Source organism: Myxine glutinosa, chromosome 1, assembly GCF_964187855.1.
Source record: "Myxine glutinosa chromosome 1, kmMyxGlut1.1, whole genome shotgun sequence".
Taxonomy (NCBI): domain Eukaryota; kingdom Metazoa; phylum Chordata; class Myxini; order Myxiniformes; family Myxinidae; genus Myxine; species Myxine glutinosa.
In genome coordinates this window covers 357229584-357246166 of record NC_136261.1, presented here as the reverse complement: position 1 = coordinate 357246166, position 16583 = coordinate 357229584, and the positions used below count along the sequence as shown (strand labels likewise).

At 42.7% G+C, this 16583-nt stretch overlaps 5 non-coding genes across 5 annotated transcripts; all 5 read left to right on the top strand.

Annotated features, from left to right (window-relative positions):
- Positions 1-3619: 3619 nt before the first annotated feature.
- On the top strand, positions 3620-3691 carry TRNAP-AGG (transfer RNA proline (anticodon AGG)). The gene has a single exon. It is a non-coding gene; the product is annotated as a tRNA-Pro (tRNA).
- Positions 3692-6146: 2455 nt separating this feature from the next.
- TRNAP-AGG (transfer RNA proline (anticodon AGG)) lies at positions 6147-6218 on the top strand. The gene has a single exon. It is a non-coding gene; the product is annotated as a tRNA-Pro (tRNA).
- Positions 6219-8115: 1897 nt separating this feature from the next.
- TRNAP-AGG (transfer RNA proline (anticodon AGG)) lies at positions 8116-8187 on the top strand. Its single transcript has one exon. It is a non-coding gene; the product is annotated as a tRNA-Pro (tRNA).
- Positions 8188-11480: 3293 nt separating this feature from the next.
- TRNAP-AGG (transfer RNA proline (anticodon AGG)) lies at positions 11481-11552 on the top strand. The gene has a single exon. It is a non-coding gene; the product is annotated as a tRNA-Pro (tRNA).
- A 1897-nt stretch (positions 11553-13449) lies between these two features.
- TRNAP-AGG (transfer RNA proline (anticodon AGG)) lies at positions 13450-13521 on the top strand. The gene has a single exon. It is a non-coding gene; the product is annotated as a tRNA-Pro (tRNA).
- The last annotated feature ends 3062 nt before the right edge of the window (positions 13522-16583 follow it).

Genomic DNA, 16583 nt, shown 5'->3' with positions numbered 1-16583 from the left:
TTTGATTGAACTTTTATACCTTCTTGATTTGGTGGAGACCTGCCAAAGCCTTGGAATGATCTGAAGAGAAATTGCATTAGGTAGAGGCAGAACTGTTCAGTGAATTTTTGGGCTTATGCAAAAGCAAAAACTTTTTGTCCAAAGTCTCGGCTTGTGGGAGAGCTATATCACAGAACAGAACAGACCCTAATAAACCAACAACCTATTGGCCCGTTGGTCTAGAGGTATGTTTTTGCTTCGGGTGTGATGGGTCCTGGGTTAAAATCCCAGAGGTGACCTGATGATTCGTCTTTTAAACATTGTTTGTTGGAGGGTTTGAGAATCAGTGGAAGGATCTGAGGATGCGTTATGTTGAATTTGGGGTAGTTTGTTTCGTTCATTGATGGGTTTTTGAAAAGGAAAACTCTTTATGCAAGGCCTCGTAGCGTGGAAGACCTACAACACAGAACAGAACAGACCCTAATAAACCAACAATGTATTGGCTCATTGGTCCAGAGTTATGATTCTTCCTTTGGGTGTGAGAGATCGCGGCCTCATCATCCTGGATGAGTCCACAAAATTAATCTTTCATACTTGTTTGTTTGTTTGTTGGAGAGCTTGAGAAGCAGTGGAAGGATGTGAGGGTGACTTATGTTGTGTTTGAGGTCAGCGTGTTTAGATGATTGACCGGCTTTTGCAAAAGCAAAAACTCTTTGTCCAAATTTCATGCTCCTGAAACAGCTCAAACACCGAAGAAACAGAGTTTCAAAACTACATTGCAATAAGGTTGGTTTGTTGGTCTAGAGTCTCGACTCTATTTTTGTTTCGGATGCGAGAGGTCCCGGGTTCAAATCCGGGACGAGCCCTTTGATTGAACTTTTATATCTCCTTGAATTGGTGGAGACCTGCCAAAGCCTTGGAATGATCTGAAGGGAAATTGCATTAGGTTGAGGCAGAAGTGTTCAGTGAATTGTTGGGCTTTTGCAAAAGCAAAAACTTTTTATCCAAAGTCTTGGCTTGTGGGAGAGCTATAACACAGAACAGAACAGACCCTAATAAACCAACAACCTATTGGCTCGTTGGTCTAGAGGTATGTTTTGTGCTTCGGGTGTGATATATCCTGGGTAAAAATCCCAGAGGTGCCCTGATGAATCGTTTTTTAAACATTGTTTGTTGGAGGGTTTGAGAATCAGTGGAAGGATCTGAGGATGCGTTATGTTGAATTTGAGGTAGTTTGTTTCGTTCATTGATGGGTTTTTGGAAAAGGAAAACTCTTTATGCAAGGCCTCGGAGCGTGGAAGACCTACAACACAGAACAGAACAGACCCTAATAAACCAACAATGTATTGGCTCGTTGGTCCAGAGTTATGATTCTTCCTTTGGGTGTGAGAGATCGCGGCCTCATCATCCTGGATGAGTCCTCAAAATTAATCTTTTGAACTTCCTTTCTTTGTTTGATGGAGAGCTTGAGAAGCAGTGGAAGGATTTGAGGGTGACTTCTGTTGTGTTTGAGGTCGTCGTGTTTTGATCATTGATGGGCTTTTGCAAAAGCATGAACTCTTTGTCCAAATTTCATGCTCCTGAAAGAGCTGTGACACTGAAGAGAACAGAGCCTAACACATATCATCAGGTTGGTTCGTTGGTCTAGAGGTATGATTCTCACTTAATGATTCTCACTTAGGGTGCGAGAGGTACTGGGTTCAAGTCCCGGACGAGCCCCTTGATTGAACTTCTATACCTTCTTGATTTGGTGGAGATCTGCCAAAGCATCCTTCATGATTTCGTGGAGACCTGCCAAAGCCTTGGAATGATCTGAAGAGAAATTGCATTAGGTTGAGGCAGAAGTGTTCAGTGAATTTTTGGGCTTTTGCAAAAGCAAAAACTTTTTGTCCAAAGTCTCGGCTTGTGGGAGAGCTATAACACAGAACAGAACAGACCCTAATAAACCAACAATGTATTGGCTCGTTGGTCCAGAATTATGATTCTTCCTTTGGGTGTGAGAGATCACGGCCTCATCATCCTGGATGAGTCCTCAAAATTAATCTTTTATTCTTCTTTCTTTGTTTGTTGGAGAGCTTGAGAAGCAGTGGAAGGATCTGAGGGTGAATCATGGTGGTTTGAGGCAGTCAAGTTCAGTGTATTGATGGGCTGCTGCAAAGCCAAAAACTCTTGGTCCTATTTTGATGGTCCTGGAAATGATATAGCACAGAAGAGAACAGAGCCTAACACCAACAACAAGGATGGTTCGTTGGTCTGGAGGTATGATTCTAGCTTCGGGTGCGAGAGGTCCTGGGTTAAAATCCCAGATGAGCCCTGATGATTCATCTTTGAAACGTTGTTTGTTGAAGGGTTTGAGAATCAGTGGAAGGATCTGGGGATGTGTTATGTTGAATTAGAGGTAGCTTGTTTCGTTCATTGATGGGTTTTTGGAAAAGGAAAACTCTTTATGCAAGGCCTCGGAGCGTGGAAGACCAACAACACAGAACAGAACAGATCGTAATAAACCAACAATGTTTTGGCTCGTTGGACCAGAGTTATGATTCTTGCTTTGGGTGGAGAGGTCGCGGCTTCATCACCCTGGATGAGTCCTCAAAATTAATCTTTTGAACTTCCTTTCTTTGTTTGATGGAGAGCTTGAGAAGCAGTGGAAGGATGTGAGGGTGACTTATGTTGTGTTTGAGGTCAGCGTGTTTAGATGATTGACCGGCTTTTGCAAAAGCAAAAACTCTTTGTCCAAATTTCATGCTCCTGAAAGAGCTGTGACACAGAAGAGAACAGAGCCTAACACATGTAATAAGGTTGGTTCGTTGGTTTAGAGATATGATTCTCGCCTAGGGTGTGAGAGGTCATGGGTTCAAATCCCAGACAAGCCCTTTGATTGAACTTTTATATCTCCTTGAATTGGTGGAGACCTGCCAAAGCCTTGGAATGATCTGAAGGGAAATTGCATTAGGTTGAGGCAGAAGTGTTCAGTGAATTGTTGGGCTTTTGCAAAAGCAAAAACTTTTTATCCAAAGTCTCGGCTTGTGGGAGAGCTATAACACAGAACAGAACAGACCCTAATAAACCAACAACCTATTGGCTCGTTGGTCTAGAGGTATGTTTTGTGCTTCGGGTGTGATAGGTCCTGGGTTAAAATCCCAGAGGTGCCCTGATGAATCGTTTTTTAAACATTGTTTGTTGGAGGGTTTGAGAATCAGTGGAAGGATCTGAGGATGCGTTATGTTGAATTTGAGGTAGTTTGTTTCGTTCATTGATGGGTTTTTGGAAAAGGAAAACTCTTTATGCAAGGCCTCGGAGCGTGGAAGACCTACAACACAGAACAGAACAGACCCTAATAAACCAACAATGTATTGGCTCGTTGGTCCAGAGTTATGATTCTTCCTTTGGGTGTGAGAGATCGCAGCCTCATCATCCTGGATGAGTCCTCAAAATTAATCTTTTGAACTTCCTTTCTTTGTTTGATGGAGAGCTTGAGAAGCAGTGGAAGGATTTGAGGGTGACTTCTGTTGTGTTTGAGGTCGTCGTGTTTTGATCATTGATGGGCTTTTGCAAAAGCATGAACTCTTTGTCCAAATTTCATGCTCCTGAAAGAGCTGTGACACTGAAGAGAACAGAGCCTAACACATATCATCAGGTTGGTTCGTTGGTCTAGAGGTATGATTCTCGCTTAGGGTGCGAGAGGTCCTGGGTTCAAATCCTGGACGAGCCCCTTGATTGAACCTTTATACCTTCTTGATTTGGTGGAGACCTGCCAAACCCTTGGAATGATCTGAAGAGAAATTGCATTAGGTTGAGGCAGAAGTGTTCAGTGAATTTTTGGGCTTATGCAAAAGCAAAAACTTTTTGTCCAAAGTCTCGGCTTGTGGGAGAGCTATAACACAAAACAGAACAGACCCTAATAAACCAACAACGCATTGGCTCGTTGGTCTAGAGGTATGTTTTTTGCTTCGGGTGTGATAGGTCCTGGGTTAAAATCCCAGAGGTGCCCTGATGATTCGTCTTTTAAACGTTGTTTGTTGGAGGGTTTGAGAATCAGTGGAAGGATCTGAGGATGCGTTATGTTGAATTTGAGGTAGTTTGTTTCATTCATTGATGGGTTTTTGGAAAAGGAAAACTCTTTATGCAAGGCCTCGTAGCATGGAAGACCTACAACACAGAACAGAACAGACCCTAATAAACCATCAATGTATTGACTCGTTGGTCCAGAGTTATGATTCTTCCTTTGGGTGTGAGAGATCGCGGCCTCATTATCCTGGATGAGTCCTCAAAATTAATCTTTTATACTTCTTTGTTTGTTTGTTGGAGAGCTTGAGAATCAGTGGAAGGATCTGAGGATGCGTTATGTTGAATTTGAGGTAGTTTGTTTCGTTCATTGATGGGTTTTTGGAAAAGGAAAACTCTTTATGCAAGGCCTCGGAGCGTGGAAGACCTACAACACAGAACAGAACAGATCCTAATTAAACCAACAATGTTTTGGCTCGTTGGACCAGAGTTATGATTCTTGCTTTGGGTGGAGAGGTCGCGGCTTCATCACCCTGGATGAGTCCTCAAAATTAATCTTTTGAACTTCCTTTCTTTGTTTGATGGAGTGCTTGAGAAGCAGTGGAAGGATTTGAGGGTGACTTCTGTTGTGTTTGAGGTCGTCGTGTTTTGATCATTGATGGGCTTTTGCAAAAGCATGAACTCTTTGTCCAAATTTCATGCTCCTGAAAGAGCTGTGACACAGAAGAGAACAGAGCCTAACTCATATAATAAGGTTGGTTCGTTGGTCTAGAGGTATGATTCTCACTTAGGGTGTGAGAGGTCCTGGGTTCAAATCCCAGACAAGCCCTTTGATTGAACTTTTATACCTTCTTGATTTGGTGGAGATCTGCCAAACCCTTGGACTGATCTGAAGAGAAATTGCATTAGGTTGAGGCAGAAGTGTTCAGTGAATTTTTGGGCTTGTGCAAAAGCAAAAACTTTTTGTCCAAAGTCTCGGCTTGTGGAAGACCTACAACACAGAACAGAACAGACCCTAATAAACCATCAATGTATTGACTCATTGGTCCAGAGTTATGATTCTTCCTTTGGGTGTGAGAGATCGCGGCCTCATTATCCTGGATGAGTCCTCAAAATTAATCTTTTATACTTCTTTGTTTGTTTGTTGGAGAGCTTGAGAATCAGTGGAAGGACCTGAGGATGCGTTATGTTGAATTTGAGGTAGTTTGTTTCGTTCATTGATGGGTTTTTGGAAAAGGAACACTCTTTATGCAAGGCCTCAGAGCGTGGAAGACCTACAACACAGAACAGAACAGACCCTAATAAACCAACAATGTATTGGCTCGTTCGTCCAGATTTATGATTCTTCCTTTGGGTGTGAGAGATCGCGACCTCATCATCCTGGATGAGTCCTCAAAATTAATCTTTTATACTTCTTTGTTTGTTTGTTGGAGAGCTTGAGAAGCAGTGGAAGGATCTGAGGGTGAATCATGGTGGTTTGAGGCAGTCAAGTTCAGTGTATTGATGGGCTGCTGCAAAGCCAAAAACTCTTGGTCCTATTTTGATGGTCCTGGAAATGATATAGCACAGAAGAGAACAGAGCCTAACACCAACAACAAGGATGGTTCGTTGGTCTGGAGGTATGATTCTAGCTTCGGGTGCGAGAGGTCTTGGGTTAAAATCCCAGACGAGCCCTGATGATTAATCTTTCATACGTTGTTTGTTGAAGGGTTTGAGAATCAGTGGAAGGATCTGAGGATGTGTTATGTTGAATTTGAGGTAGTTTGTTTCGTTCATTGATGGGTTTTTGGAAAAGGAAAACTCTTTCTGCAAGGCCTCGGAGCGCGGAAGACCGACAACACAGAACAGAACAGATCCTAAATAAACCAACAATGTATTGGCTCGTTGGACCAGAGTTATGATTCTTGCTTTGGATGGAGAGGTCGCGGCTTCATCACCCTGGATGAGTCCTCAAAATTAATCTTTTGAACTTCCTTTCTTTGTTTGATGGAGAGCTTGAGAAGCAGTGGAAGGATTTGAGGGTGACTTCTGTTGTGTTTGAGGTCGTCGTGTTTTGATCATTGATGGGCTTTTGCAAAAGCATGAACTCTTTGTCCAAATTTCATGCTCCTGAAAGAGCTGTGACACTGAAGAGAACAGAGCCTAACACATACAATCAGGTTGGTTCGTTGGTCTAGAGGTATGATTCTCGCTTAGGGTGCGAGAGGTCCCGGGTTCAAATCCCGGACGAGCCCTTTGATTGAACTTCTATACCTTCTTGATTTGGTGGAGACCTGCTAAACCCTTGGAATGATCTGAAGAGAAATTGCATTAGGTTGAGGCAGAAGTGTTCAGTGAATTTTTGGGCTTATGCAAAAGCAAAAACTTTTTGTCCAAAGTCTCGGCTTGTGGGAGAGCTATAACACAGAACAGAACAGACCCTAATAAACCGACAACGTATTGGCTCGTTGGTCTCGCTCTCGAGGTATGTTTTTTGCTTCGGGTGTGATAGGTCCTGGGTTAAAATCCCAGAGGTGCCCTGATGATTCGTCTTTTAAACATTGTTTGTTGGAGGGTTTGAGAATCAGTGGAAGGATCTGAGGATGCGTTATGTTGAATTTGAGGTAGTTTGTTTCATTCATTGATGGGTTTTTGGAAAAGGAAAACTCTTTATGCAAGGCCTCGTAGCATGGAAGACCTACAACACAGAACAGAACAGACCCTAATAAACCATCAATGTATTGACTCGTTGGTCCAGAGTTATGATTCTTCCTTTGGGTGTGAGAGATCGCGGCCTCATTATCCTGGATGAGTCCTCAAAATTAATCTTTTATACTTCTTTGTTTGTTTGTTGGAGAGCTTGAGAATCAGTGGAAGGATCTGAGGATGCGTTATGTTGAATTTGAGGTAGTTTGTTTCGTTCATTGATGGGTTTTTGGAAAAGGAAAACTCTTTATGCAAGGCCTCGGAGCGTGGAAGACCTACAACACAGAACAGAACAGACCCTAATAAACCAACAATGTATTGGCTCGTTGGTCCAGAGTTATGATTCTTCCTTTGGGTGTGAGAGATCGCGGCCTCATCATCCTGGATGAGTCCTCAAAATTAATCTTTTATACTTCTTTCTTTGTTTGTTGGAGAGCTTGAGAATCAGTGGAAGGATCTGAGGATGCGTTATGTTGAATTTGAGGTAGTTTGTTTCGTTCATTGATGGGTTTTTGGAAAAGGAAAACTCTTTATGCAAGGCCTCAGAGCGTGGAAGACCTACAACACAGAACAGAACAGACCCTAATAAACCAACAATGTATTGGCTCGTTGGTCCAGATTTATGATTCTTCCTTTGGGTGTGAGAGATCGCGGCCTCATCATCCTGGATGAGTCCTCAAAATTAATCTTTTATACTTCTTTCTTTGTTTGTTGGAGAGCTTGAGAAGCAGTGGAAGGATCTGAGGGTGAATCATGGTGGTTTGAGGCAGTCAAGTTCAGTGTATTGATGGGCTGCTGCAAAGCCAAAAACTCTTGGTCCTATTTTGATGGTCCTGGAAATGATATAGCACAGAAGAGAACAGAGCCTAACACCAACAACAAGGATGGTTCGTTGGTCTGGAGGTATGATTCTAGCTTCGGGTGCGAGAGGTCTTGGGTTAAAATCCCAGACGAGCCCTGATGATTAATCTTTGATACGTTGTTTGTTGAAGGGTTTGAGAATCAGAGGAAGGATCTGAGGATGTGTTATGTTGAATTTGAGGTAGTTTGTTTCGTTCATTGATGGGTTTTTGGAAAAGGAAAACTCTTTATGCAAGGCCTCGGAGCGCGGAAGACCGACAACACAGAACAGAACAGATCCTAATTAAACCAACAATGTATTGGCTCGTTGGACCAGAGTTATGATTCTTGCTTTGGGTGGAGAGGTCGCGGCTTCATCACCCTGGATGAGTCCTCAAAATTAATCTTTTGAACTTCCTTTCTTTGTTTGATGGAGAGCTTGAGAAGCAGTGGAAGGATTTGAGGGTGACTTCTGTTGTGTTTGAGGTCGTCGTGTTTTGATCATTGATGGGCTTTTGCAAAAGCATGAACTCTTTGTCCAAATTTCATGCTCCTGAAAGAGCTGTGACACTGAAGAGAACAGAGCCTAACACATATTATCAGGTTGGTTCGTTGGTCTAGAGGTATGATTCTCGCTTAGGGTGCGAGAGGTCCCGGGTTCAAATCCCGGACGAGCCCTTTGATTGAACTTTTATACCTTCTTGATTTGGTGGAGACCTCCCAAACCCTTGGAATGATCTGAAGAGAAATTGCATTAGGTTGAGGCAGAAGTGTTCAGTGAATTTTTGGGCTTATGCAAAAGCAAAAACTTTTTGTCCAAAGTCTCGGCTTGTGGGAGAGCTATAACACAGAACAGAACAGACCCTAATAAACCGACAACGTATTGGCTCGTTGGTCTGGAGGTATGTTTTTTGCTTCGGGTGTGATAGGTCCTGGGTTAAAATCCCAGAGGTGCCCTGATGATTCGTCTTTTAAACATTGTTTGTTGGAGGGTTTGAGAATCAGTGGAAGGATCTGAGGATGCGTTATGTTGAATTTGAGGTAGTTTGTTTCGTTCATTGATGGGTTTTTGGAAAAGGAAAACTCTTTATGCAAGGCCTCGGAGCGTGGAAGACCAACAACACAGAACAGAACAGATCCTAATAAACCAACAATGTTTTGGCTCGTTGGACCAGAGTTATGATTCTTGCTTTGGGTGGAGAGGTCGCGGCTTCATCACCCTGGATGAGTCCTCAAAATTAATCTTTTGAACTTCCTTTCTTTGTTTGATGGAGAGCTTGAGAAGCAGTGGAAGGATGTGAGGGTGACTTATGTTGTGTTTGAGGTCAGCGTGTTTAGATGATTGACCGGCTTTTGCAAAAGCAAAAACTCTTTGTCCAAATTTCATGCTCCTGAAAGAGCTGTGACACAGAAGAGAACAGAGCCTAACACATGTAATAAGGTTGGTTCGTTGGTTTAGAGATATGATTCTCGCCTAGGGTGTGAGAGGTCATGGGTTCAAATCCCAGACAAGCCCTTTGATTGAACTTTTATATCTCCTTGAATTGGTGGAGACCTGCCAAAGCCTTGGAATGATCTGAAGAGAAATTGCATTAGGTTGAGGCAGAAGTGTTCAGTGAATTTTTGGGCTTATGCAAAAGCAAAAACTTTTTGTCCAAAGTCTCGGCTTGTGGGAGAGCTATAACACAAAACAGAACAGACCCTAATAAACCAACAACGCATTGGCTCGTTGGTCTAGAGGTATGTTTTTTGCTTCGGGTGTGATAGGTCCTGGGTTAAAATCCCAGAGGTGCCCTGATGATTCGTCTTTTAAACGTTGTTTGTTGGAGGGTTTGAGAATCAGTGGAAGGATCTGAGGATGCGTTATGTTGAATTTGAGGTAGTTTGTTTCATTCATTGATGGGTTTTTGGAAAAGGAAAACTCTTTATGCAAGGCCTCGTAGCATGGAAGACCTACAACACAGAACAGAACAGACCCTAATAAACCATCAATGTATTGACTCGTTGGTCCAGAGTTATGATTCTTCCTTTGGGTGTGAGAGATCGCGGCCTCATTATCCTGGATGAGTCCTCAAAATTAATCTTTTATACTTCTTTGTTTGTTTGTTGGAGAGCTTGAGAATCAGTGGAAGGATCTGAGGATGCGTTATGTTGAATTTGAGGTAGTTTGTTTCGTTCATTGATGGGTTTTTGGAAAAGGAAAACTCTTTATGCAAGGCCTCGGAGCGTGGAAGACCTACAACACAGAACAGAACAGATCCTAATTAAACCAACAATGTTTTGGCTCGTTGGACCAGAGTTATGATTCTTGCTTTGGGTGGAGAGGTCGCGGCTTCATCACCCTGGATGAGTCCTCAAAATTAATCTTTTGAACTTCCTTTCTTTGTTTGATGGAGTGCTTGAGAAGCAGTGGAAGGATTTGAGGGTGACTTCTGTTGTGTTTGAGGTCGTCGTGTTTTGATCATTGATGGGCTTTTGCAAAAGCATGAACTCTTTGTCCAAATTTCATGCTCCTGAAAGAGCTGTGACACAGAAGAGAACAGAGCCTAACTCATATAATAAGGTTGGTTCGTTGGTCTAGAGGTATGATTCTCACTTAGGGTGTGAGAGGTCCTGGGTTCAAATCCCAGACAAGCCCTTTGATTGAACTTTTATACCTTCTTGATTTGGTGGAGATCTGCCAAACCCTTGGACTGATCTGAAGAGAAATTGCATTAGGTTGAGGCAGAAGTGTTCAGTGAATTTTTGGGCTTGTGCAAAAGCAAAAACTTTTTGTCCAAAGTCTCGGCTTGTGGAAGACCTACAACACAGAACAGAACAGACCCTAATAAACCATCAATGTATTGACTCATTGGTCCAGAGTTATGATTCTTCCTTTGGGTGTGAGAGATCGCGGCCTCATTATCCTGGATGAGTCCTCAAAATTAATCTTTTATACTTCTTTGTTTGTTTGTTGGAGAGCTTGAGAATCAGTGGAAGGACCTGAGGATGCGTTATGTTGAATTTGAGGTAGTTTGTTTCGTTCATTGATGGGTTTTTGGAAAAGGAACACTCTTTATGCAAGGCCTCAGAGCGTGGAAGACCTACAACACAGAACAGAACAGACCCTAATAAACCAACAATGTATTGGCTCGTTCGTCCAGATTTATGATTCTTCCTTTGGGTGTGAGAGATCGCGACCTCATCATCCTGGATGAGTCCTCAAAATTAATCTTTTATACTTCTTTGTTTGTTTGTTGGAGAGCTTGAGAAGCAGTGGAAGGATCTGAGGGTGAATCATGGTGGTTTGAGGCAGTCAAGTTCAGTGTATTGATGGGCTGCTGCAAAGCCAAAAACTCTTGGTCCTATTTTGATGGTCCTGGAAATGATATAGCACAGAAGAGAACAGAGCCTAACACCAACAACAAGGATGGTTCGTTGGTCTGGAGGTATGATTCTAGCTTCGGGTGCGAGAGGTCTTGGGTTAAAATCCCAGACGAGCCCTGATGATTAATCTTTCATACGTTGTTTGTTGAAGGGTTTGAGAATCAGTGGAAGGATCTGAGGATGTGTTATGTTGAATTTGAGGTAGTTTGTTTCGTTCATTGATGGGTTTTTGGAAAAGGAAAACTCTTTCTGCAAGGCCTCGGAGCGCGGAAGACCGACAACACAGAACAGAACAGATCCTAAATAAACCAACAATGTATTGGCTCGTTGGACCAGAGTTATGATTCTTGCTTTGGATGGAGAGGTCGCGGCTTCATCACCCTGGATGAGTCCTCAAAATTAATCTTTTGAACTTCCTTTCTTTGTTTGATGGAGAGCTTGAGAAGCAGTGGAAGGATTTGAGGGTGACTTCTGTTGTGTTTGAGGTCGTCGTGTTTTGATCATTGATGGGCTTTTGCAAAAGCATGAACTCTTTGTCCAAATTTCATGCTCCTGAAAGAGCTGTGACACTGAAGAGAACAGAGCCTAACACATACAATCAGGTTGGTTCGTTGGTCTAGAGGTATGATTCTCGCTTAGGGTGCGAGAGGTCCCGGGTTCAAATCCCGGATGAGCCCTTTGATTGAACTTCTATACCTTCTTGATTTGGTGGAGACCTGCTAAACCCTTGGAATGATCTGAAGAGAAATTGCATTAGGTTGAGGCAGAAGTGTTCAGTGAATTTTTGGGCTTATGCAAAAGCAAAAACTTTTTGTCCAAAGTCTCGGCTTGTGGGAGAGCTATAACACAGAACAGAACAGACCCTAATAAACCGACAACGTATTGGCTCGTTGGTCTCGCTCTAGAGGTATGTTTTTTGCTTCGGGTGTGATAGGTCCTGGGTTAAAATCCCAGAGGTGCCCTGATGATTCGTCTTTTAAACATTGTTTGTTGGAGGGTTTGAGAATCAGTGGAAGGATCTGAGGATGCGTTATGTTGAATTTGAGGTAGTTTGTTTCATTCATTGATGGGTTTTTGGAAAAGGAAAACTCTTTATGCAAGGCCTCGTAGCATGGAAGACCTACAACACAGAACAGAACAGACCCTAATAAACCATCAATGTATTGACTCGTTGGTCCAGAGTTATGATTCTTCCTTTGGGTGTGAGAGATCGCGGCCTCATTATCCTGGATGAGTCCTCAAAATTAATCTTTTATACTTCTTTGTTTGTTTGTTGGAGAGCTTGAGAATCAGTGGAAGGATCTGAGGATGCGTTATGTTGAATTTGAGGTAGTTTGTTTCGTTCATTGATGGGTTTTTGGAAAAGGAAAACTCTTTATGCAAGGCCTCGGAGCGTGGAAGACCTACAACACAGAACAGAACAGACCCTAATAAACCAACAATGTATTGGCTCGTTGGTCCAGAGTTATGATTCTTCCTTTGGGTGTGAGAGATCGCGGCCTCATCATCCTGGATGAGTCCTCAAAATTAATCTTTTATACTTCTTTCTTTGTTTGTTGGAGAGCTTGAGAATCAGTGGAAGGATCTGAGGATGCGTTATGTTGAATTTGAGGTAGTTTGTTTCGTTCATTGATGGGTTTTTGGAAAAGGAAAACTCTTTATGCAAGGCCTCAGAGCGTGGAAGACCTACAACACAGAACAGAACAGACCCTAATAAACCAACAATGTATTGGCTCGTTGGTCCAGATTTATGATTCTTCCTTTGGGTGTGAGAGATCGCGGCCTCATCATCCTGGATGAGTCCTCAAAATTAATCTTTTATACTTCTTTCTTTGTTTGTTGGAGAGCTTGAGAAGCAGTGGAAGGATCTGAGGGTGAATCATGGTGGTTTGAGGCAGTCAAGTTCAGTGTATTGATGGGCTGCTGCAAAGCCAAAAACTCTTGGTCCTATTTTGATGGTCCTGGAAATGATATAGCACAGAAGAGAACAGAGCCTAACACCAACAACAAGGATGGTTCGTTGGTCTGGAGGTATGATTCTAGCTTCGGGTGCGAGAGGTCTTGGGTTAAAATCCCAGACGAGCCCTGATGATTAATCTTTGATACGTTGTTTGTTGAAGGGTTTGAGAATCAGTGGAAGGATCTGAGGATGTGTTATGTTGAATTTGAGGTAGTTTGTTTCGTTCATTGATGGGTTTTTGGAAAAGGAAAACTCTTTATGCAAGGCCTCGGAGCGCGGAAGACCGACAACACAGAACAGAACAGATCCTAATTAAACCAACAATGTATTGGCTCGTTGGACCAGAGTTATGATTCTTGCTTTGGGTGGAGAGGTCGCGGCTTCATCACCCTGGATGAGTCCTCAAAATTAATCTTTTGAACTTCCTTTCTTTGTTTGATGGAGAGCTTGAGAAGCAGTGGAAGGATTTGAGGGTGACTTCTGTTGTGTTTGAGGTCGTCGTGTTTTGATCATTGATGGGCTTTTGCAAAAGCATGAACTCTTTGTCCAAATTTCATGCTCCTGAAAGCGCTGTGACACTGAAGAGAACAGAGCCTAACACATATAATCAGGTTGGTTCGTTGGTCTAGAGGTATGATTCTCGCTTAGGGTGCGAGAGGTCCCGGGTTCAAATCCCGGACGAGCCCTTTGATTGAACTTTTATACCTTCTTGATTTGGTGGAGACCTCCCAAACCCTTGGAATGATCTGAAGAGAAATTGCATTAGGTTGAGGCAGAAGTGTTCAGTGAATTTTTGGGCTTATGCAAAAGCAAAAACTTTTTGTCCAAAGTCTCGGCTTGTGGGAGAGCTATAACACAGAACAGAACAGACCCTAATAAACCGACAACGTATTGGCTCGTTGGTCTGGAGGTATGTTTTTTGCTTCGGGTGTGATAGGTCCTGGGTTAAAATCCCAGAGGTGCCCTGATGATTCGTCTTTTAAACATTGTTTGTTGGAGGGTTTGAGAATCAGTGGAAGGATCTGAGGATGCGTTATGTTGAATTTGAGGTAGTTTGTTTCATTCATTGATGGGTTTTTGGAAAAGGAAAACTCTTTATGCAAGGCCTCGTAGCATGGAAGACCTACAACACAGAACAGAACAGACCCTAATAAACCATCAATGTATTGACTCATTGGTCCAGAGTTATGATTCTTCCTTTGGGTGTGAGAGATCGCGGCCTCATTATCCTGGATGAGTCCTCAAAATTAATCTTTTATACTTCTTTATTTGTTTGTTGGAGAGCTTGAGAATCAGTGGAAGGATCTGAGGATGCGTTATGTTGAATTTGAGGTAGTTTGTTTCGTTCATTGATGGGTTTTTGGAAAAGGAAAACTCTTTATGCAAGGCCTCGGAGCGTGGAAGACCTACAACACAGAACAGAACAGACCCTAATAAACCAACAATGTATTGGCTCGTTGGTCCAGAGTTATGTTTCTTCCTTTGGGTGTGAGAGATCGCGGCCTCATCATCCTGGATGAGTCCTCAAAATTAATCTTTTATACTTCTTTCTTTGTTTGTTGGAGAGCTTGAGAAGCAGTGGAAGGATCTGAGGGTGAATCATGGTGGTTTGAGGCAGTCAAGTTCAGTGTATTGATGGGCTGCTGCAAAGCCAAAAACTCTTGGTCCTATTTTGATGGTCCTGGAAATGATATAGCACAGAAGAGAACAGAGCCTAACACCAACAACAAGGATGGTTCGTTGGTCTGGAGGTATGATTCTAGCTTCGGGTGCGAGAGGTCCTGGGTTAAAATCCCAGACGAGCCCTGATGATTCATCTTTGAAACGTTGTTTGTTGAAGGGTTTGAGAATCAGTGGAAGGATCTGAGGATGTGTTATGTTGAATTTGAGGTAGTTTGTTTCGTTCATTGATGGGTTTTTGGAAAAGAAAAACTCTTTATGCAAGGCCTCGGAGCACGGAAGACCGACAACACAAAACAGAACAGATCCTAATTAAACCAACAATGTATTGGCTCGTTGGACCAGAGTTATGATTCTTGCTATGGGTGGAGAGGTCGCGGCTTCATCACCCTGGATGAGTCCTCAAAGTTAATCTTTTGAACTTCCTTTCTTTGTTTGATGGAGAGCTTGAGAAGCAGTGGAAGGATTTGAGGGTGACTTCTGTTGTGTTTGAGGTCGTCGTGTCTTGATCATTGATGGGCTTTTGGAAAAGCATGAACTCTTTGTCCAAATTTCATGCTCCTGAAAGAGCTGTGACACAGAAGAGAACAGAGCCTAACACATATAATAAGATTGGTTCGTTGGTCTAGAGGTATGATTCTCACTTAGGGTGTGTTGGAGAATTTGTAGCTGCGAGACTCACAGGACTCCAATGACCGGACACAGGTTTCCAAAAGGTCTGGTTTATTAACTGGTTATTCACTTCATTCCATTTACCAAATAATACCGCATAATATAATGGATCAGGTTAACTCTTTTCGCATGGTCCTTCTCGTTCGGCTGATGTTCCTCCGACACTCCCGTTGGTCAGAGCTCCTCGCAGCAGCTTCTCGCAGCAGCTTCTGTCGACTCCACGTTTGCTCTCGTTTATATGGACAAACTGGATTTTAATCCCCTCTCCGCTAATGCCCCGAGGTCATGCATGTACCAAGTCCTGGTATCAGCTCGCTCCCCTCCTGTTGTGAGTTCCGTTTACCAAACGATAGGGGGGTGCTTCAGCCAGGGGCTGTGACCAGGTGGACAAGAGATTTATCATGTTCGGGCGCATTCCTGACTCATTTACAAACTCGTCTTTCACAGAGTTTGCATGTAAAATATATCTGCTTTGTTACCAGGTTAATTAATAAGTTACCAGTGCCAATTAATAAGTTACACTGAGTTACACTTCCACAATTCCCTCATCTTTTTGTTTTTTGTTTATATTAACCATTAATCTAAACATCAATTTTAGTAAACAATCAATCACTACAAGTAAACATCATTACAAGTATAAGTAAATAATCAATCACTTTGGTAATCAAATTCCCTTGGGCATACACCGTCATCCTGCAAGAATCACAAAACATTTCGTTGGTCATTGACTCCTTCCATATCGTTCAATCTATTGCATTTGCATCACAAATATATTTTCAAAACAACACTTCACCATCACCAAGATACAACAATTTCACTTCATTTTCAAGTTTTGTAAAGCATCTGCACCATCTGGTAAAAAAACGTTTGCCTCCACACAAATGTTGACTTTGTTTGAAAGGAAGGGCTGATCACTTGTGTTTGAATCCTGGTATGAAACATTTTCTCCTAATGTCTTCATAGCTCCTGCACTACTTCGTGTAGGATTTCGCTGTTGTGGTAACATTGCGGAGTCATAGACTGACCCTGCTCTCCTTGTAGCATTCTTGCCACTTTTTGCTGTAAACCATAGTAATTCCTGAACACGGCCTTCACCCAGTTGTAGTCGACTTGCCTCCACCCTCATTGTGAGTGGGCAGCAAGTATTGGTGTGGCGTTGATTGGCCAGCAAGATGTGGAACAGGGATGCCGGATGCATCCACAATGATGTTGGGACCATGGTGTTCAGGTCATTCATGGTCCTTACCAGGAGCAACCAGCAGAATCGTGCACAGCTGTTGTGACAAGGGCACAGCCGTTTTTTGCAGCTCCATGCTGGTTCCCCGGACGTTGGTGAAGTAATAACATATGTCCCCGCATTTCACAGAGGTTGCCGGTAAAATGTCGTTGTCCTGCA